We start from the raw sequence: 23,578 nt of genomic DNA on the forward strand, positions 1-23,578 counted from the left end.
ATAAATTGGTAACACATTTTGGTAGATAATCTCAGAATAAATATTAGAAGTTTAGACAGGAGAAAACCAGAAACTAAAAGTAAATAATTAGCATGACTTCCATTAGGATTGAGAGTGAATTCAAGATTTAAGCATCTGGGTTTGGAGTCAAGGTCGCCCAAGTACTAAGTATGCTAGAATCATCTATTTCTTTTTTTTTTTTTTTTAATTTTTTTTTTTAATGTTTATTTATTTTTGAGACAGAGAGAGAAAGAGCATGAACGGGGGAGGGTCAGAGAGAGGGAGACACAGACTCTGAAACAGGCTCCAGGCTCTGAGCTGTCAGCACAGAGCCCGATGCGGGGCTCGAACTCACAGACTGCGAGATCATGACCTAAGCCGAAGTCGGATGCTCAACCGACTGAGCCACCCAGGTGCCCCGAATCATCTATTTCTTTATCTAATCAAGCAGATCCATTTTGAGATAATCTCTGTTTCTTTTGTTTCACCTCTTTCTGAGCCGATAAGCAAAAGTTATGTAATTCTGGTTATTTGCTGGATTTATTGAAGGTGAACATTGAGAAGTGAACCAAGAACCATGATGTCTAGTAAAGCCCAGTTCCTTCAAGGCTTATCAGCAGAACAAGACAAGGTTCTAAGAGCTTCCATGGAGAGCAGAAGATATCTAGCACAAGCCACTCTGAGCTGGGCACCAAGGGCTGCAGGTCTGTTTCTACCTACCATGTTTGGGGATGGGGGCAAGGGTACAAGGGGAGCATATCTACCATATCTATAAAAGTTATAAATCAACTGAAGAAACTTAATCAAGATAAGTTCTGCCCTCCTGTTTTGACAAGCCAGCTTTCATAATGAGATAGAACGATGTTTAATTTAGCATCCTTAGCCCTTGGAGTTCCATGCTGGACCACTGCAGTGTGGCACAAGATACCATCTCTCACCACTCTACTTCACTCCCCATGGCCCATGGCCTCATTTCTCCTCTCTTTCCAGCCCCACTTTAACCTGCATTGTAAGGAGCATCCAATTCATGGAGTACACGTGTGCGAATACTACAGATGACTTTTCTAAGCTCTGTCCATATTACCAGTAGACAACTGCCCCTTGGCCACCCTCTGGGCCTGGTTGTATATACACCTGGGAAGGTAGACTCTGGGAAGGGCTCACACAGATCTTGGATGTGACCTCAGGGCCATTTGGGCAGGTAATTCTGGAGGAGTGGGTTCTTTGGGGCCTGTCCCCTTGGTCTCACAATCTTTTGCTCCAGTCAAGAGGCACAGTGGAGAGGACCAGAATGAGGTTGTTCCCTGAGCAGAAATCCCTCCTGGCAGATCTTGGGGTGACACAAAATGCCATGTGGCAAACGAATTTATCCCATCTCTTTTCCCTTGTTATAATGTGATGTCTAGAAGGAGCTAAAGCTGAAAGGGAGGTGTGAGATCCTACACTGGGTGAAGGTTTCCCCCTCCTCTTTTGGAAAGGCTTTGTTCAGACTGCTGGTTCTAGAACTTGGCCCAATGCCATGCTTGTTGGACTTGGTTTCTCTGTTTTCCTTTAGGTCATTCCTGAGTCTCAAAAGACCTCAACCACCAGCACAAATAGCATCAATGTTTTACAATGTCTATATTATATAGTTGCTGGAAAGACCAGGAGAATATATGAAGAGAGGCAGGATTTGGATTCATTTTTGTATTCCTCATTGATTTGGCAAAGATGATGTTTATTGAGTAGTTCTTAGATACATCTGATTCCTTATTTATTTATTTTTAATGTTTGTTGATTTTTGAGAGAGAGAGAGAGGGAGAGAGAGACAGAGTGCAAGCAGGGGAGAGGCAGAGAGAGAGAGGGAGACACAGAATGGGAAGCCAGCTCTAGGCTCCACAATGTTAGCAGAGAGCCTGATGTGGGGCTCGAACTCATCAACCGTGAGATCCTGACCTGAGCCAAAGTTGGATGCTCAACCGCCTGAGTCACCCTGGTGCCCCAATTTCAGATGATTTTGATAAAGTTTGGGAGCCATTGAACAGAGTGCTCTCCAAAGTGACTGAGAGTCAGTGTTCTGAGTAACTGAGTAACTGAGTCAGCGTTCCTCAAAGTGTAGTCCTGGGATCAGCTGAATCAGCAAGACCTGAGAACTTTCAGAAATGCAAGTTCTTGGGCCCCATAAGAATCTAAAGAAGAATCTCCTGGAGCACAAGCCCAGTAGTCTGTAGTTGTGCAAGCCCTGGGGGTGATTCTGATGCCACTCAAGTTTGCAAAACACCCTAAATGCCATTCCCCAACAATTCGGCAAGCACCCATCGACACTCCCTGAACATTTTGTTTTCCCAGGAACTTCAGAGGGCCAGGAGAAGTCATGGTTCTCAAAGAGACTTGCTGGGGGCACTTGATTTTCACCCCCGATGTCAGTACTGGAGTGATCAGCAGCATGTCAGGGTTCATGAGGCAGAATGAAGTTTTCCTTTGAATACAAAAATAGTGGTTTGTATAGAGTTTTTCTTTTGTTCTTTGTACTTTTTATATTTTTCCAAATATGAGGCAATTTGGATCAGCAATAACACAATACGTATATTCCTGAAAAGTAAAAGCAATCAGCAGAGCGATTTGTAAGTGCACCCTGTGGGTGCTGACAGTGGCTGTAAAATTACCTGCAACAGGTCAGGTGCTTCTGGGATCCCGTGTTCGGAGCTGACATCACGAAGGATTTTGTGGGGTCACAATCATTTTTAGTTTTGTGCATGATTTTCGCTTTTATTGAACAGGATACAGGTTCAAGAACAACCCTCATGCTTTGTCGTTTGGAGGTTAAAGGTGTAGTTTCTTATAGGTTGCTGGCCCTTTTCTTGTTTGCTATTTCGAGCAGAAGTGACTTGTCATTCTATTTTTCTGACTTCTGTGGTGATACTGCTGTCTCTCTTTTGCCCTCTCCTTCCCTCCAAAGCAAGTGATTTATCTAGTTTATCCTGATGCTTGGGAAAGAGCTGCTTTCTATTCTTTCTCCCAGATGTAGGTATTTCCCATTGTGTCCCTCCCCCTACCATCCCCACTCACCCTACCTGGGGGAGAAGATTTCCCTACTTACAGTTTCAGCTTGCTCATCCGTGTCCCACGCTGACCTACTGGTCTACTCCTAACCCAGCCATCTGCCTCTGGTCGTCTCCTGTGCCCTCCTGAAGTGACTGTGTCATTTTTTCTCTTCTCACTTATTTTCCTGGTCATAAAGCTAACTTTTAACACCTGTTGTTTTATTTGCCTTGCTCGTGTGTCCGTCTGTGGCTTGTTTTGCGGCAATCTTTTCTCACCGAAACTACATATATTTTTCCTTTTTAAAAAAGTCACCGGATACTATGTAGAAAGTAAACACTTTGTTACTGCTAGTATTTCCTTGTCATGAAAACCTAGTGATGGATAGCTTTATCTGCAGGACCTATCTTTGCATATCTATCAAAAACCTTCCTTGGGATCTAACCCTGGTAATCGCGTGAATGAGGCACCACAACTGTGGATAACAGACTCACGAGACATAAACAGGCTTTAATCTAAGATCTCTTCCTGTCACTGTCTAGGAGGACACGGGGCAGGGGACACAGTAGGTACAGATCTTTTTGCCATCGGCAGATCCAGAAGCTGCTCAAATATGTGGTTTCCTTTGTCCCTTCATCCACAAAAGGAGTGTCTGGCTGCTATGGGGGGATATGGGTTTAATCACCTTGTCACCGAGTGTGGGATTCAGAAAGAGGTAAGAGCTATGGACATTTCAAATCATAAACTAACCCTGGATCTTAACTTGCAGTGGCACAGTGCAAGGTAGGTGCAGTCATGGCTGAAGATGAAGCCATGAAGAACCTGTTCATTTTTATGACACTTGATTTTGGTGCTTTTAGGATAGAAAGACCAATGGGAGGGGCGCCTGGGTGGCTCAGTCGGTTGGGTGTCTGACTTCGGCTCAGGTCATGATCTCATGGTTCCTGGGTTTGAGCCCCATGTCAGGCTCTGAGCTGTCTGCACGGAGCCTGGAGCCTGCTTCAGATTCTGAGTCTCGCCTCTCTCTGCCCCTCCCATGCTCATGCTCATGCTCATGCTCTGTCTCTCAATAATAAATAAACGTTAAAAAAAAGAAGAAAGAAAAGAAAGACCAGTGGGACCCATAAATTGGATTTGGAGGAAGGGAGGATCTGAGAATGTATGATCCAGGTGGATTTTCCGGTACCTCATTTGTGATTTTCACATCGATGTCTGTGAATGAGTTTGGTCTACAATTGCCCTTTCTAGTATACTCCTTGTCACGTGTCGGAGAAGTTTGGGAAAAATTGGAATTTTTCAATCCCTGAATGTTCAATAGAACTTAGTGGCAAAACCTCTTGTATCTTTCATTTTTCTTTGAAAATGTACCTAGAGTGAAGTCAAGACCAGGGGACTTGTGTAGGGGAGCAGGAAATCCAGAGCACAAACCTGGGTTTTCTGACTATTCAACACTGACCTTTGGTGGAGGATGAGAAAGTGGACTCTGCATTTAACATGCAGTGGTTTTACAAAATGAACTCAAAAGAAGTAGAGGTGTAGGAAAGTTAAGCACGGAATAACTGGACTATCCATTCAGAGGTGTGTACGTGTTGTGTACAAATGTTTCTCATTTCCTTCCATATACTAGTTCACACCCACAAACCTTACTAATTCAACTATGGTATGGAGGCTTGCATATTTCTAATTTCTTTTGCCTTTCTATTCCTTTCCCATATTTCAAAGCATGACTTTATTACAGATACACGGGGGGAAATGACAAAGGCAAAAGGATTAAAAGGATTAATAGACTGTTACAAAGTTTATGCCACTACATAAGAGGTGCAGACAGATCAACCACAATGTTATGATAGGGACAATAAACTATAAAGTAAAACAACCAATCAGAGCTGTAGATTTCTTTTGACAGTATTTTCCCAGAGCATGAAGGCCAATTTTTATAGTTTTCGGAGCCTTACAACACCCCTTTGAAATTATACTTCCACAAGCACATGGGTATTTGTGGGACACCTTGGTTAACAAATAGAAAAGTCTCAAGTTTCCATAGTACACAGAAACCAGTGTTGATATTCTTAGGAGTGTTTTGGTATGATAGCTTATCAAATCACATTTTGGAATGAGTTTTATGATAAAAAAAGATCTCTCTCTCTCTCGCACTCTCTTGGTGGCTTCCTTTCTTTTCCAGATTTATTTTTATTTATTATAAAGATTATCCATTGCAAAAGAAGGACCTGTAATTTAATTAGTTAGCATTAAAAAACAAAAAAGCAGGCCTGTCACATTCACTTTAACTAGCAGTCATGGAATAGGGAAGAATACTTTATTTGATAGAATTTTAAGGTGCACCTGGGTGGTTCAGTTGGTTAAGCATCCTGACTCTTGATTTTGGCTCAGGTCATGATCTCGGGCTTCATGAGATGGAGCCCCACATTGTGCTCTGTGCTGATAGTGTGGAGCCTGCTTGGGATTCTCTCTCCCTCTCTGTTTGCCCCTCCCCTGCTCATACGTGCATGCTCTCTTTCTCTCTGTCTCTCTCTTAAATAAATAAACACTGAAAAAAATTTAAGTGTACAGTATAGTGGTTTAGTATTTTAAGACGTTGTGGGGTATCTGGCTGGCTCAGGTAGTAGAACATGTGGCTCTTGATCTCAGGGTCACAAGTTCAAGCCCCATGTTGAGGGTAGAATTTACTTTAGTGTATGTGCTGCTGAAGCAAGCACTAGAATTTACTTTTTTTTTTAACGTTTATTTTTGAAGGAGAGAGAGAGACAGAGTGTGAGTGGGGGAGGGGCAGAGAGAGAGGGAGACACAGAATCCGAAGCAGGCTCCAGGCTCCGAGTCATCAGCACAGAGCCCGATGCGGGGCTCGAACCCACGAACTGTGAGATCATGACCTGGGCTGAAGTAAGATGCTCAACTGACTGAACCACCCAGGCGCCCCTAGAATTTACTTTTTAAAAAGTTGTGGAACCATCTAATTATGTGATTGTAGGACATTTTAGTCACCCCCAAAAGGCACCCCATACACATTAGCAGTCACTACCTAGTCTCCCTTTCCCCTCGCCAGTGGCATCCACTGATCTAATTTCTCTTTCTATAGATTTTCATATTCTGGACGTTCCATACAAATGGTATCAGGTAATACATGGCCTTTTGTTACTGGCTTCTTTCACTTAGCATGTTTTACAAGTTTATCCATGTTGTAGCTTGTATCAACACTTAATCCTTTTTACGGCTGACTGATGTTTTATTGTACGGGTATACCGCATTTGGGTTGTTTCCGCTTTATGACTATTATGAAGAGTGCTGCTCTGAACAACTGTGAGCAAGAGTCTAGGTTTCCAATTGTCTTGGGTAAATACATAGGGGTAAAAGTACAGACCCATACAGTAACTCTATATTTAAAGTTTTTGAGCAGCTGCCAGACTGTTTCCCAAAGTGACTGTCTCATTTTGCATGCAGTGTAGGAGGGTTCAATTTCTCCACAACCTTGACAATGCCTGTAATTTTCTTTCTCTTTTATGCTAGTAATCATGGTGGGTGTGGAATGGTATTTGATGGAGTTTCAATTTGCCTTTCCCTATTGACTATGGTATTGAGCATCTTTCCATGTACCTGCTGGCCATTTGTATATCTCTTTGGGAAAAGGCCGTTCAGATCTTTTACCTATTTTTTTTTTTAATGTTTATTTATTTTTGAGAGAGAGAGAGACAGAGTGCAATTGGGGTAGGGGCAGAGAGAGAGACACAGAATCTGAAGCAGGCTCCTGGATCTGAGCTGTCAGCGCAGAGCCCAACGCGGGGCTTGCACTCACAAGCCGTGAGATCATGACCTGAGCCGAAGTCAGACGCTCAACCGACTGAGCCACCCAGGCGCCCCTCTTTTACCTATTTAATTGCGTTATTGGGTCTTTTTTTTATTGACCTGTAAGAGTTCTTCTTCTGTCTGGATACAAGTCCCTTTTCAGATAAATATTTTATACCATTATATGGGTTGTCTTTTCACTTTATTGACAGTGTTTTCAAAAGCACAGAACTTTAAAATTTTGAAATGCAATTCATCTTTTTTTTTTCTTTTCTTTTCTTCCTTTTTCGCTGTATCTGCTTTTGGTGTCCTGTCTAAGAAACAATCACTTAATCCAAGATAAGGAGATTTGTGACTTTCCTGTTTTCTTTTTTCTTTTTAATTTAATTTAATTTAATTTAATTTTTTTTGAGAGAGAGAGTGAGAGTGAGTGCACAAGCAGGGGAGAGGGGTAGAGGGAGATCTCACCACCCTGAGATCATGACCCGAGCCAAAATCAAGTGTCATATACTCAACCAACTTAGCCACCCAGGCGCCCCATGACTATGCTAAGAGTTCTATGGTGTAGGTCTTTGCATTAGCAATTTGAGAAATTTTTTTTTGTTACTTTCTTTATTGAGATATAATTGACATATAACATTCTATTACATTTAATCAAAAAAAAATCTAACAATTTCAAATTTGTCTCTGTTGCGAAATGCTCACCACAAGCCTAGTTAATATCCATCACCATATAAGGTTATAATGTGTTTTTTACTTGTGATTAAAACTTTTAAGATTTATGCTTAGCATCTTCCAAATATACAGTACATTATCATTAACTATAGTCACCATGCTGTGCATTACATCCCTATGGCCCATTTATTTTATAACTGGAATTTCGTAGCTTTTGACCACTTCTACCCATTTCACTCTCCTTACCCCTGCTTCTGGCAACCACCAATCTGTTCTCTGCATTTGAGTTCACTGTTGTTATTTTAGGTTCTATGCTCAAGTGAGATCATACAGGACTTGTCCTTTGTCTGACTTATCTCATATAGCGTTACACTAAGTGCTCAAAGTCCATCCATCTTGTGAATGGCAAGATTTCCTTCTTTTTTATGGCTGAATGATATTCTAGTGTGTGTGTGTGTGTGTGTGTGTGTGTGTGTGTGTGTGTGTGTTTATGCATATATCACATCTTCTCTGTCCATTCATCCCTTGATGGATACCTGGGTTGGTTCTAAATCTTGGCAATTGTAAATAATGCTGCAGTAAACATAAGTGCAGTTATCTCTTTAAGATATTGATTTCATTTCCTTCGGATAAGTACCCAGAAGTGGGATTGGGTCATATTGTAGTTGTATTTTTAATATTTTGAGGAATCTCCATACTGATTCCCATAGCAGGTGTACCAATTTGCATTCCTACCAAGAGGGCACAGGGTTCCCTTTCTTTTTACAAATGCTTGTTATCTTTTGTGGGTTTTTTTTTTTTTTTTTTTTTTGATAATGGCCATCCTAACAGGTGCTAGATGATATCTTATTGTGGTTTTGATATGCATTTCTCTGATGATTAGTGATGTTGAGCACCTTTTCATATGCCTGTTGGCCATCTGTATGTCTTCTGAGAAATGTCTTATCAGGTCCTCCACCCATTTTTAATCAGTTATTTGTTTTCTTGCTATTGAATTGAGTTCCTTACATAGTTGGATATTAACCTTAATCAGATACATGCTTTGCAAATATTTTCTCCCATTCTGTAGGTTTTCTCTGCACTCTATTGTTGATGGTTTCCTTTAATGTGCAGAAGCTTTTTAGTTCGATGTAGTTCCACTTACGTACTTTTACTTTTGTTGCTTTGTACTTCAGGGGTCCTATCCAAAAGATCATTGATCAGACCAATGTCAAGGAGTTTTTCCCTGTTTTCTTCTATGGTTTCATTGTTTCAGGTCTTACATTTAAGTCTTGATTCCTAATACATTTTGGGTTGACTTTTATAGATGGAGTGAAATAAGGGTCTAGCTTCATGTTTTATGTTGAAAACCAGTTTTCCCAACACTACTGGAGACTGTCCTTTCTCAAGTGTATGTTCTTGACAACTTCATGGAAAATCAACTGACTATAAGTGGGTGGATTTATTTTTGGGTTCTCTATTCTGTTCCTTTGGTCTATATGGGCCTGTTTTTATACTGGTACCATGCTGTTTTGATTAGTGTAGCTTTGTAGTATATTTTGAAATCAGATAGTTTGACTTCCAGCTTTGTTATCTCTGTTGCTTTGGCAACAAAGCAATATCATATGGTATTTTTTGATCCCATATGAATTTTTAGTTAGCTTTTTCTATTTTTGTGAGATACCATTGGAATTTTTATGGAGATTGCACGGATTCTGTAGATTGCTTTGGTTAGTATGGACACTTAAATAATATCAATTCTTCCAACCCATGAACATGAGATATGTTTCCATTTATTTATGTCATCTTTGATTTATCAATATTTTATAGATTTCAGTGTAAAGATCTTTCTGTCTTACTGATTAGATTTCTCTGAGTATTTTGAATCTGAAATACTGGAGTATTTTATTATTTTTTATATGTATATATTCAGACAGAGGATCTGAAGCAGGCTCTGTGCTGACAGCAGAGAGCCCAATGTGGGGCTCAAACTCATGAACCATGAGATCATGACCTGAGCTGAAGTCAGACACTTAACCAACTGAGCCACCTGGGGGCCCTGCGTATTTTATCAATTTTGATGCCATTATAAATGGAATTCTCTTTCCTTTTCTCTTCTTTTCTTTCTTTCAGAGAGAGAGAGAGAGAGAGAGAGAGCAGAGGAGAGGGACAGAGTGAGAATCCCAACAGGCTTCACACTCAGCACAGAGCCCACAACCCTGGGATCATGACCTGAGCCGAAATGAAAAGATGCTTAACTGACTGAGGCACTTAGGCACCCCGGAATTATCTTCTTAATTTCTCTTTCAGATAGTTTGTTGTTAGTGTATAGAAACACAATTGAATTTTGCATGTTGAATTTGTACTCTGCAACTTTACTGAATTTATTTATTCTAACAGTTTTTTGGTGGAGTCTTTAGGGTTTTCCATATAAAAAATCACGTCATGTGCAAACAGAGACAGTGTTACATCATCCTTTCTTCCTTCTATGTGCCTTTATTTCTATTCGTATGCTACTTCCTGCAGGGGTGAGCTTGAGCCTGAGTCTCAGGGGGTTGGTATGGAGACTGGGGTGGGCTGGGAGCCTGGGTCCTTGGGAGCCATCTTGGAGGCTGGGTCTTTGGGGGCTGTCCTGGTGGTGGTACGGACATGGTGCTGGGGTCCATGGTGAAGTCTGGTTCTCACTTCACTCTCTCTTCCCCAAAGGGAGGGTGCCTGTGTGCTGGCTGCATGGGCTTTATGGGGTGGGTAATGGGGTAATGTGATATTGTCTTATCTACTCTCTTAAATGCATCTTCTTATTTCTGTGTTGCACGCAGGTGCTGTACTCCCTATCTGGAATCTTTAGTTCTTGTGATAGCATTTTTGCTATTATACATGGAGCTGTTTTCTTACTTTCATTCCCAGATTGTTCAGTTACACAAAAATCAATTGCATTTCTATAAACTATCTTCTACCATGCAACATTTGTGAAGGTGTTTATTCGTTCTAATAGATTTTTTGGTACACATCTTACAGTTTTTCATATACAAGACGTGCAAGGATTTTGCATTTACTAGGGCTAAAGGTGGTTATAGTTTGTATCTTCTCTCCCTCATATCTAGCATTCATTTGAGATGAATCCATTGCCTTTGTACAAAAAATATTTCTACTTACTATTTCCATCATTCTTTAAAAGTCCAAAGCCCACTACCTCCTGAATGGGAACCAGAGGCAGACAGTAGTGACCCTGAAATGAAAATGAAAAAAAAAAAAAGCTTTTCCGTGGATTTTTTTTTCCTCCTCAAATGGTCTGCTTTGTCAGGAAGTTGTCTAAATCTTATACATTTCCTTACATATTTTTTAGTTTTTGGAAGACAGTGTTATAAAAGAATACAACTTTGATAAATAAGTAGGGTCTAGGTAGGTAACATAAATCAGTAAGTAAGGAATGATGAAAATGGAGTCATCCTGGAGAGCCTAACGTAGTTTTTGAGGGTATATTCCATACTTGACCCAAACCCAAATGTTGTAGATCTTTTGGTTTTCAAGAGAATGCAAAAGTTTTCAAGTTCAACATGAAGTTTCCTGCTTTTTAATGTTGGCTACTAATTAATACATTAAAAAAAAGGAATAGTATCCAGATCAAGCCAAGTTAATCTCAGTGGGTCACCAGCCTTTGATCTTTGATCTGCACTACTTTCCCCCACACTCAGCTCCACTCTGGGAATGTTGGCTTCATTGGGCATCTTGAAGATTCCATTTCCCTAAGGAGCTCTAGGAGTCTATGACCTTTCTTAAAAGAACATGTAACACACAACATCACATCCCTTGCCAATCATTCACATTGTACCTTGCAATTTCTGATGCATAATTCTTTTAAGAGATTGGTGACGTATGGAGATGGAATTCGGTTTGCTTACTTTTCCTGACCTATTACCCCAAATATACATATAAGGAACTCTACATACTCCAGATAGGGCTCACCTTTGGAATCTTCCAGGAGATTGGAAGCCCCCATGCCATTCTGGCTTGTAGCTTGCTCATAAAGGACATTGCATTACTTAGGGAAAAATGTAGTCAGGCATACTTCAGAAACATCTGATTTAGGTATCTAATCCCTCCAAACACTGGCTGACAAGAGTTTAGTGACAGGAAGCCATCAGCTAATATTTGAGATAACGTCTCTCTTAAATTTAAAAAGATGGGACAAAATAATTTTTTTCTGGTGGTAGGCTTAATATCTGAACCCTTCAAAGGAATTGGCTTTGAATAAGTAAGAGAAATTTAAATTAAAAATAGTAAGAGAAATCAATAAGTTGTCCTATTAAAAGTAATAAAACTCACTAAAATTAATATATTTAACATATATCCATATGGTCAGTCCAATCAGGCTGCCATAACAAAATGCCATAGAGTGGGTGGCTTATAAATAACAGAAATTGATTTCTTACAGTTCCAAGGCTGGCAAGACCAAGGTCAATGTGCAGACAGAATTGGTCTTTGGTGACGGTCCAATTCCTGGTTCACAGATGACCCAAATGTGTTTTGACAGTGTCTTCACATGCGAAAGGGGGAAGGGAGTTCTCTGAATCTCTTCTATAAGGGCAGTAGCCCCATTTACGTGGGGTCCACCCTCATTTACCTAATCACCTCCCGAAGATCCCACCTCCAAATATTATATTGGGGATTAGGTTTCAACATATGACTTTTGGGGGAACACAAACATTTATTTATGATACATATTAGACAAAATACACAATATGCATGATATTTACTATATATAGTATGCCAATACACAAAATAATCATAGACATAATAAATACATATCCTGTTATCAGGAGTTACAAATAGCAGAAGTTCTTGTCACAATAGCAAACAAATACACAGTGGAAAATAAATATGCTGCACCTTTAATCAGGAAATCTTGAAAATCTGTAGAATATAACATAAGGCTTGACTAAAGAGAGAATGCATTGCTACTGGATAAGAAACTGTAAATATGCCAATTTTCCTTTAACAAATCTGAAAATTTTGTGCAATTCCAATCAAAATACTAATAGGATTTGGGGGGGGGGTGGAATCTAATAACATGATTATAAAGTTGATCCAAAAAAAACAAACATGGTAGAAGTTCCAGGAAGCAGCCATTAAGGAAAGGAATGGGCATGCCTGTGTTTTGATAACATTTTACTTATGGGATATAGATTGCCAACCCCTGATGTCTTTTATTTTTTAATTTTTTTGACATTTATTTATTTTTGAGAGAGAGAGAGACAGACAGAACACGAGCGGGAGAGGGGCAGAGTGAGAGGGAGACACAGAATCTGAAGCAGGCTCCAGACTGTGAGACATCAGCACAGAGCCCGATGTGGGGCTTGAACTCACGAACCGTGAGATCATGACCTGAGCCAAAGTTGGCCACCTAACTGACTGAGTCACCAAGGCGCCCCTGCCAACCTCTGATTTCTATCTTTCCTTATTTCATGCATATTTCTGTTAAGGATGAAGCTTGACATCACAAATTGAGAAATTAGGCCAGGAAAGAATGCTCTGAATTCAGAAGTCAAAGAAGTATTGGTTCCTGATGCTGATTATTTTTACTTAATGTTTAAATTGCAAAACATTAAAAAAATGTTTTAGAGAATTAAATTCTCAAGACACATTTTTAAAATAAAATCCAAGGATGAAAATTGGATGAGATTTTATTTTTGATTGGTGTGCTAATAGTTAAAACCTATTTTATCAAACCATGTCATGAATAATTCAAAATGTAGTCAACCCTTATTCTGTCTTATAAAGTGTTTAACAATTGTCTCTTCTACTTTGCCAGAGATTGCTCAAATGCTTATTAATCTCGTTTGTTCTTGTTGGCCATACAAGATAACCTTATTTTCCAGTTTTGGGATTACATGACAAATCTAGGTATGTGCTACGGGCTGAATTGAGCCATTTCCAAATTCATATATTCAAGGCCTAACCTCCAGTATCTCAGAATGTGGTTGTATTTGGAGATAGGGTCTTTAAAGAGGTAATTAATGGAAAATGAGGTCATGTGGATGGGCCCTAATCCAATATGACTGGCATCTGAAATGAAAAGGAGAATAGGACGCAAACATACACACACACACGCAGGGCCATGTGTGAACACACAGAGAAGATTGCAAGCCAAGGAGAGAGGCCTCCAAAAAAAAAAAAAAAAAACCCAATCCTGCTGACACTTTGTTGTCAGAATTCTGGGATTCATTTTTTTTTTTTAATTAAAAAAATTTTTTTAATGTTTATTTATTTTTGACAGAGAGAGAGAGAGACAGAGCGCGAGCTGGGGAGGGGCAGAGAGAGGGGGAGACACAGAATCCGAAGCAGGCTCCAGGCTCCGAGCTGTCAGCACAGAGCCCGATGCGGGGCTCGAACTCACAGACCACGAGATCATGACATGAGCCGAAGTCGGACGCTCTACCGACTGAGCCACCCAGGCACCCCTGGGATTCATTAAAAAAAAAATTTTTTTTAATGTTTATTTTTCAGAGAGAGAGAGAGAGAGAGAGAGAGAGAGAGCATGTGCAAGTGGGAGAGGGTCAGAGAGAGGGAGACAAGGGATCTGAAACAGGCTCTGCACCGATGTCAGTGAGCCCAATGTGGGGCTCGAACCCATGAACTGCGACATCATGAACCCATGCCCCCCGAATTCTGGGATTCTACAGGATAGGCCGATAGAGCTGTCTGTGGTGAACATGTGTTATCCCTTCAAGAAAAGGGAAAAATGACCCTGAAGGTGGTTTGGAGTTTGGCAGGGCTGACACTGCCACGACAGGGCCCAGGGCCAATGAGCCAGGGGTACTGTCCTGGTAGGCCCTGAGTACAGAGCATAGAGCCAAAGAGGATTATTCCTAGGCTTTAAAATCTAAAAGGATTTTTTTTCCTGCTAGGTTTTGGACTTGCTTGGGACCTGTGATCCCTTTCTTCTTTTCAATTTCTCCTTTTTGGAATAAGAATGTAAATTAGGTACCTTGGGCCAATTCCTGTCTGTGTATAAGTGTGTGTATATAGGCTTCTCCATGCCAACAAGCAATTCTTGGACACCACCAGGATGTCTGAAAATTCAACACAACTCTGACATTCTCTACTGGAGATAAAATCAGATTCCACGGGTAAAGAAAGGACTCAGTCCCACAGGCCTGTCCTCCATTTCAGGTACCAATTGCAAGCCCGGGGTACCAGTGTTTCTGACCAACTGGCTACAAATTGGAGGCTCTAACGACCCCTTCCTTGTGTTTGATTAATTTGCTGGAATGGCTTTCAAAACTCAGGGAACCTGTTTACTCACTAGGTTACTGATTTATTACAGAAATATTAAAGGATTCAAATCAGCAGCCAGATGGAGAGCTACACAGGGCTAAGTCCTGAACAAAGGACCTCTGTTGTTGTAGAGCCCGGCTCAGTGAGGTGGAACAGGGAAGCGTTTTAGTTCTTCAACCCAGTAGCTCTCTAAACCCTCTCCCTTTAGTTTTTTATGGACGCTTCATTACATAGGGATGATTGATTAACTCCCTGACCATTGGTGATTGATTCAACCTCCAGACCCTCTCCCTTCCCCAGAATTCAGGAGGTTGGACTGCAAGTCCCAATCCTATAATCATGATTGTTTCCCCTGGCAACACGCCTACATTCCTAGGTGCTTTGCAAGTCACTTCTTTAACAGGAACCCAGGTATGGTGGTTAGGGTTTTTTTTTTATGAATAACAAGACACCTATGCCACCTTTCCTTCTCTGAAGGGATTTCAGAACCCAAGGACCAGAGACCAAATATTATAACAAAAGATGCTCCCATTGCCCTTATCGTCCAGGAAATTCCAAAGGTTTGGGGAGCCGTGAGTGGGTAACTGTGGATGAAGTTCAAATATATATGAGAAGTATATTTTGGTCATCTGAATGGCCAAATATATAATTCTTCTAATCACATTATTGCAGAAGGTCTATCCTATGCCTGCCCTACTATTGTGTTCTGGAAGCAGATAACTCTTCTGGTTTCACAGGTTTGAAGCTGGAGAGGAATTTTGCTTCAGGATCAATGTACCTCAAGTCTCACCCACACCAGATTTAGATGATGGTCAGATACAATTTTGTACTTAGAGTTGATGGTTGAATGGTTTAAGATTTGGGGGGGGCTGTTGGGCTGGGGTGAATGTATTTTGCATGTGAAAAGGACATATACTTTGGGGGTCACATGGTGAAGTGTTACAGCCTGAACTGGTTCCCCCCAAATCATATATTTGACTGTATTTGGAGATAGAGTTTTAAAGAGGTGATTAAGGTTAAGTGAGGTTGTTAGGATGGCCCCAATGCTCTATGGCTGGTGTCCTCACAAGAGGAGGAGATTAGGACACACACACACACACACACACACACACACACACACACACGGGCATGTGTGAAAATAGCCATCTACAGGACAAGGAAAGGGGCCTCAGGAGAAACCAACCCCGCCCACACCTTGATCTCAGACATTTAGCCTCTAGAATTATGAGAACATAAACTTCTGTTGGTTAAGCCACCCAGTCTACGGTACTTTGTCATGGAAGTCCTAGCAAACTAATAAGTATGAGACTATTATTTGCTCTGCTCTGGGATATTTGGCTCTATTATTATGTCCACGGCTCAAAACATCTTTTTTTCCCCTTTCTTTTCTGATCCATAGTATGTATGTATGTATGTATGTATGTATGTATTTAAAGTTTATCTATTTTGAGAGAGACAGAGTGAGTGGGGGAACAGCAGAGAGAGAGAGAGAGACAGAGAGAGAGAGAGAGAGAGAGGGAGAGAATCTCAAGCAGGCTCCACGCTGTCAGCACAGAGTCTGACGTGGGGCTCGAACTCACGAAACTGAGATCATGACCTGAGCCGAAACCAAGAGTCAGATGCTTGACTGACTGAGCCACTCAGGCGCCCCCTGATCCATAGTATTTAAACAGGGGGGTAGTGAAAGATTTGGGGAATCCTGGAGAATGGGTGAAATGGAGCTATGTATATTATAGTGAACAAATGATTTCTGGAAAGAGTTCCAAATACTACGTACGATGGGGCATATCCTAAATTCAGAACCAGTTCTGTTCAGAGAACATTAGAAAGATTTTAGTTTAATTGTGGACTTGTTGGCCGTGTTGGACCAGTAGTCAACAACCCAGCTGATAGCACCGGCTTTGATAGTCTAGGACTAAACCTTCCTCCTTCTTGGCCACCAGGAGCCCCATTAGTAAAATGAAAGCACTTCCAATGGTTTTTCCTCTCCTTTCTTTGGAATGGAGTCATGTGAGCTGAAGTAGGAAACTTTCCACCCACAACACTAACTTCATTCGTTTCCAGCAGTTCTTTAATTTACTCTAAGAGTCCCAAATAGATTAGCTGGATTTCTAGGCTCTATTATTCAGCCTAACTAGCATTAACCACCGACTACAGACCCTGAACAACCAATGCAAACTCAGCTTGCATGTAACAAGTTTTACGGATGATGAGGCACCATAGCACCGTGGATTAAGAAATAATACTTAACCCACGAAAAGAAAACACATTTTATTATGATTCCTTCTGAAGTTAAAAGCAGAGGCAGACCCTTCTAAATAAGGGATCGTAAAACAACAAAGGGCCATTCCATTAAAAACCAAGCCCTCTAAAACATTTAAAAATGTATGAGAACACACAGGATCCTCAGACAGGATTCCAGCCGCTCCCACGCAGTGTCCCCGGCACAGCTATAGGGATTTATATCTGCTTCCAAGTTCTCGGGTGGAGAGAGACAAGCTGTGTGATTTTTTAAGCAGCAAAACTGCACATGAAGGTGGTTCTGCAAAGAGAAAAGGAGCCAGAATCTGCTCCAGTGTCATTCTCTACCATTTGCCCCCAAAGGCCTAACATTCCCGAGTCACAGGGAGGGATGGTGAGGGTAGGAAGAAAACGGTAATGTTTGGGGTCATGTCCTAAAAAAATTAATATAGGAGTTGTATATGTCTAAAGATGTAAGTATTTTTGCTTTTTTTTATCGGTGGAATATATCAGAGAAATGTGGTATATATCTTTTTTAAAATAGCATCTGTAACCTATCCCATTAAATTTTTTTTAATGTTTATTTGTGAGAGAGAGAGCACACACGTGAGAGTGTGGGGGAGGGGCAGAGAGCGAGGGGGACAGAGGATCCACGATGGGCTCAGCTCAGTGCTGACAACAGAGAGTGCAATGCGGGGCTTGAGCTCACGAACCGTGAGATCATGACCTGAGCCGAAGCGTGACACTTAACTGACTGAGCCACCCGGGTGCCTATCCCAAATTTTAAAAAGTGCTCACCACCTCTAGCTTATAGCTTTTTCTCTTCATGGAGAGCTACATCCCAGGTTAGTAACACATACTAATGTATATATTCAGGATTTTCCTCCTCTGCTGTCTGGGAAGGAAAATCTGTATAATTTAGGAAATGTCCTCCCTGACAGCCATTTAATCCTTTCAGGACAGAGTCCGAGCTTAAGATATTTCTGAGCGCACATTCTCGTGGATTATTACCTCATTAAATTCCACATTCTATGATTTTCGTATTAATTTTAAAACATGTATATTTAAAATTCTCTTAATATTGATTTTGGTAAGGATGTTTCCTCCATTGCCTCATCCTGCTTGGATGAGTCACATGGCTGATGCCAGTTAATGCCAGACAGACAGCGGCTGCCAGAAAGATCAACACCTCTAGTAAGCAAGGAAGCATGAACCAGCCCTTCCTGAACTGGAAGCACAGGCATTTACACAATTTCCCGGTAAAAATCGTATTGTTTGTGGTTACAAAATATCCGTGGACAGCATTAATCTATGTGCTTTAAGTAAGCTCACCTTCCCTTTCCTGTTGACTGTCTCTCCAATGTATAAATTTGCTATTCCTGATCTTTTCTTGAGGCCACCTTGTTTATTTGCATCGTTCCCTGTGGTTATTCCTCTAGGAGCTGGGCGGCTATAGAAGGGAAAAGCAGATAAAGAGAGAGGGATGGAATTAGGGTCCTTGCAAGTCCTGGTGACTGAGGTTTAGAACCTGAAGCCAGGCCCTTGACCCTTACTTTTCCTGCTTTGGCATCAGTACCCTTATCCCCTGATGGGCCAAACAGTATGAAATGTTTACATCCTGTTCTGTTTTAGAAAGTGAATTATTGGGGCGACTGGGTGGCTCAGTTGGTTAAATGTCCAACTCTTGATTTTGGCTCAGGTCATCTCATGGTTTGTGAGTTCGAGCCCCTCATCAGTTCTGCACTGGCATTGTGGAGTCTGCTTGGGATTTTTCCGTCTCCCTCTCTCTCTGCCTCTCCCCTGCTCACATTCTCTCTCTCTCTCAAAAGTAAGTAAACATTTTTTTTTTTTTAAAGAAAATAAATTATTAGTTTAAGGACTGGACCTAGTAAGCTTTATATACAAGAGGGCCCTCCCAAATATGCCACCACATTTGCTATTACCTGATGAATAATCACTAATTCAAAACTTAACAATCTTAGATGATTGTAAAAAGTAGAGTCTCAATGAGCCAATAGGAGTCCTATCCCACAGGTCACAGAGACATTTGAAATATTTAACATTTAAAGTCAAAACGAGTATTCTAGTAAGCTTCCCTTCTCTCCCCAGCCCATCAGTGTTCAGTACTCCCATCCCCTGTGGGTGAATCAGGACCTCTAATATTCCCCGTTGGTCTTGGCTAAGAGATAACATAGTTTGTAATTCGGACTATAAGTATAATGAGAACAAATTGATTTCTCAGTCTAAGAGCTTCCGGGTAGATGGTGAAGTCAGACCTAGTCCTACACGCAGCTCTACACACACTGTAGAGAATGAACAGACACAGGGATGGCACCAGCCACTGTGTCCTGCGTGCGTCTTATGAGCAAGAGCTTTTCCAGTCTCTCTATGTGCGTCGTCTCTTTAAATCTTCCCTGTAAGACGAGGAGGCTGAGGCACTGAGTTATAAAGTAACTTCCCCAAAGTCACACTGGTAACAAGTAGCACAGCTGGGAGGTCAAGAGCACAGAATAAGAGGGCATCAAGGGGGTAAGAGTCTCACGAGGGTCTGGTCAACCATGTCATAGTAACTTGGTCTCTCAGCTGCAGTGCTCCCACCCTGCCTCCCCTAAGCAGATAAAGGCAGTTGAGAGAGCCTGAAACCACTTGGGCATTCTAGACTTACTGGAAGACAATGCAGGCCACAGGTATGGAAGCTTCAAGATCTGAGAACTTTGACCTAAAGATGATTTCAGATACAAAAAGGATACGCTTTCCTGGGAGGACCTAAAGAGACAAAGAGAGAGTGTAAGTCAGCTTAAAGATCTTGTTAGGAATTCACGGCTCAGTCAACAGCTCTAAAAAGCAGACACATGCACGCAGAAAGGCATCTTCCCAATGGGGAAGAGGGCTCTTTCCTAAGTGGCCAGAAGAGTTAACACCTGGTATAGGGTTTGGCTCATAGGAGGCGGGAGCACCTGCTACTTGAATTTGAACCATATTGCCTCAAAGTTATTATCTATAATTATCAAGGAATGGTTTATAGAGGCGCCTGGGTGGGTCAGTCAGTTGAGCAACCAACTCTTGATTTTGGCTCAGGTCATGGTCTTGCGGTTGGTGGGATCAAGCCATGTCAGGCTCTGTGCTGGCAGGGCACAACCTGCTTGGGATTCTCTCTCTCCCTCTCTCTCTTTGCCTCTCCCCTGCTCGCATGCTTCCTCTCTCTCAAAATAAATAAATAAACATTAAAAAAAGGGTTTATAACCTCTCTTCTTGAGAAACTTTTCTTTAGATTCTAAGAAGCTTTGAGTTGCTGAGCATGACTTGTGAATAGTAGATGAGGAAGAGATACATCTAATTATAAAGAGCATTTTATGTATTTAAAGGTTTTTAAAAATGTTTATTTATTTATTTTTTTGAGAGAGAGTGCGTGTGTGTGTGAGCAGGGGAGCAGCAGAAAGAGAGGGAGACACAGAATCTGAAGCAGGCTCCAGGCTCAGAGCCCAATGTGGGGCTGGAACTCATGAACTGTGAGATCATGACCTGAGCCAAAGTTGGATGCTTAACCAACTGAGCCACCCAAGTACCCCTAAAGAGTACTTTAAATAGGTTTATAGGTTCTTAAGAAATAACTTTTTTCAAGAAAATATGAAAAATGTAGTATGGACAATATAAAGATTAAATCTCATCATCTAGAGATTGCCAGCATGAGTATTTGTGCATTAAAAAAAAATGGATTCTCAATATTCATTTAACGTAATTGAAACTCTCCCATTAGCTTACCTGGCCCCACCACTAACTGTCATCAACATCCTCAGATTTTTGTCAGAACATGAACATAATATCAAAATTTGTTTTAAAAAGACACTAAGTCTTAGTTTCTTGGTTTTTGAATGGAGGAGAGGACATTCCCTCAGGGTTTCTCACAGGGGTTGGGTGGAATGAAAGGAGTTATGTGTGGTGGCAAGGCATCAAAGTTTTCTATGAGGCTTTCCAACTCTCCACACTCCTCCTTAGACTGATGCTCTTGTTCTGCCCATCCTGACCGCCCCCTCCCCCAGGTGGGGGGCCAGATTCTCTCGGGGGAGCTGAGACATCAGGAGATGGCTTGGGCAGTCATTTGTAGACACCAAATGTGTCAACCACTCACACCTTTCCTCCATTTGCCTGCAGCCAGGAAAGACTGGCTGTGTCTTTTTTTTTTAAATTAATTAATTAATTAATTAAAAAATTTTTTAAATGTTTTTATTTATTTTTGAGAAAGAGAAAGACAGAGCATGAGCAGGGGAGGGGCAGAGTGAGAGGGAGACACAGAATCTGAAGCAGGCTCCAGGCTCTGAGCTGTCAGCACAGAGCCCGACGCGGGGCTCAAACTCACAGACTGTGAGATCATGACCTGAGCCGAAGTTGGACGCTCAACTGACCGAGCCACCCAGGCGCCCCTAGACTGGCTGTGTCTTAAGGCTATAAAAATGTATAGGCATCTGAGGCCTCTTGGTTAGCTTTTATACTACAGAGCAGGGATGGACAAACTTCTCTAAAGGACCAGATAGTAAATCATTTTGGCTTTGTGGGCTCTGTGACCTCTGTCCCAGTGATATAGTGCGAGAGTAGCCAGAGATAGTAAGCAAATGAAAAGAGGCTGAGCTGGCGATGTTCCATCTGAATGTTCCAACTGAATGTATGGATGCTGAAATGTGAATTTCATATACTTGTTGCCTATCACAAAGTGTTATGCTTCTTTTGTTATTTTTTAATCATTTAAATTTAAATCTATTCTTAGCTCATAGACCACATAAAAGTAGATAGTGGGCCAGATCAGGCCTTTAGACTATAATTTGCTAACCCCTGATATAAGGAGGGAGGGAGACGAGGGAGGGAGACGGAGGGAGGGAGACGGAGGGAGGGAGACGGAGGGAGGGAGACGGAGGGAGGGAGACGGAGGGACGGAGACGGAGGGAGGGAGAGGGAGGGAGGGAGAGGGAGGGAGGGAGAGGGAGGGAGGGAGACGAGGGAGGGAGACGAGGGAGGGAGACGAGGGAGGGAGACGAGGGAGGGAGACGAGGGAGGGAGACGAGGGAGGGAGACGAGGGAGGGAGACGAGGGAGGGAGACGAGGGAGGGAGACGAGGGAGGGAGACGAGGGAGGGAGACGAGGGAGAAGAAAAGCCTGTCTCTAAGCCTGTCTCTAAGCTTAGGACAAATTCTATGTCTTGTTTAGTCACTGCTGACTGACAAGTAGAAACCGTTCCTTCTTCCCTTCTTTTACTTCCCAGGGCCTAGGTGACATTTGGCAAAATCAGCTCAGCTTATTAGTAGGGAAAAACTAAGAAAAATCCACAACATGCAGTTTGTGAGGCTGAAAGTCTTTAAGAGATTTAGTTAAGTAGCCAGATACCTAATTACCTCAATCCTGATGTTGCAGTCCTTGGGATGGTATCGAAACTCATAAAATCCTGGATGAACTGAGGTGACAGGACATCGATCTCCCAGAAACACTTCATCAGGGGCCACAGGTAGATCGTTATGAAATGCAGTTGACTTAACCCTGGCCAAGAACAAAGAGGGGCTGCATCGTACATACACTGTTGAGAGGTAGAAAAGAAGAAGTGTCCGATGATATAGTGGTACCATGGAAGGTCAGGGAAGCTCAGAGTCAGTTAACAGTATACAAGGCATCCCTGTTGGTCGGGGAGAATATATTTTAGAGGGGATGATCATAGTCTTACCTTCTCCCTTGAAACACTACCACCAAGAAGAGTCCAGGTGATCATATCCATGGATGAGAATTGACCCAAACAAGACTGTAGATGCCCCCTTGTGCAGTTCTAAGTGAAAGGCCATTACCACTGTGGCATTTATATTAGTAATTACTGGCAATGGTCTGCCTACCCTCATTTCCAATTTAAAGTTCAAGAAAGCAAAGCCTATGTTCTAAATCTTAATATCTACATTTAATCTTGGTATTTTCTGAACCAAATACAGTTATTTGATCAAACTAAAACTAACAAAATTGGTATAGAAACGTAGTGATTGTAGCTTAACCAGGTGTAACTTTTTGATACTACTTTTCTCTTACTACTAATTGGATCTAGTAATTATAATTGTTTCAAATATTGTCCTCTTTGCATAAGAATATAAGCTCCATAAGAATGAAGCTTTGGTCGGTTATGTTTACTGTTGTATTACTTAGAGCCAAGAACAAGCCCACAATCAATTCTCAATATGTATTTGTTGAATGAATACATGAACAATACTACCTGTTACTGAGAAAGAGGGAAGATTGTGCAGACCCTCCCTGATCACAACGGGCTGTGTTTGGGGAGAACTGAAACGGAAGTAGAACTTAGGACGTGTGGTGAAGAGAGGTCCCCAAAGATGAAGTTGCCTGGATGTTGCTGATAAAGGATTGGAAAGAGCTGGTGACTTCAAGAGGTATTACGCCCAATCAGCCAAAGACAATTGATGCTATAATATTATTAGTTGAAGCATTAAAGGTCGCTAGCAGTCAAGAAATATAGGTGGTGAAATATAAGATCTGGTAGTTAAATCCCAGAGTAATTTGAGACTGCTGATAATTTAGAGGATTAATTGGAAAATCTGAG

General features: G+C 41.5%; 1 protein-coding gene across 2 annotated transcripts in view; it reads left to right on the forward strand.

Annotated features, from left to right (window-relative positions):
• The first annotated feature begins 18,052 nt into the window (after window positions 1–18,052).
• Window positions 18,053–23,578, forward strand: part of OOSP2 (oocyte secreted protein 2) — a 60,408-nt gene continuing 54,882 nt past the window's right edge. The window contains exons 1-2 of one of the 2 annotated variants that reach the window (XR_006193500.1): window positions 18,053–18,254; window positions 18,695–18,734. The gene's annotated coding sequence lies outside the window, so the exon portion shown is untranslated. Of the gene's footprint in view, window positions 18,255–18,694; window positions 18,735–23,578 lie in introns of those variants that run through there. The other variant, XR_006193501.1, reaches the window with a different exon arrangement.

The sequence above is a fragment of the Panthera leo genome, chromosome D1, assembly GCF_018350215.1.
Source record: "Panthera leo isolate Ple1 chromosome D1, P.leo_Ple1_pat1.1, whole genome shotgun sequence".
Classification (NCBI taxonomy): domain Eukaryota; kingdom Metazoa; phylum Chordata; class Mammalia; order Carnivora; family Felidae; genus Panthera; species Panthera leo.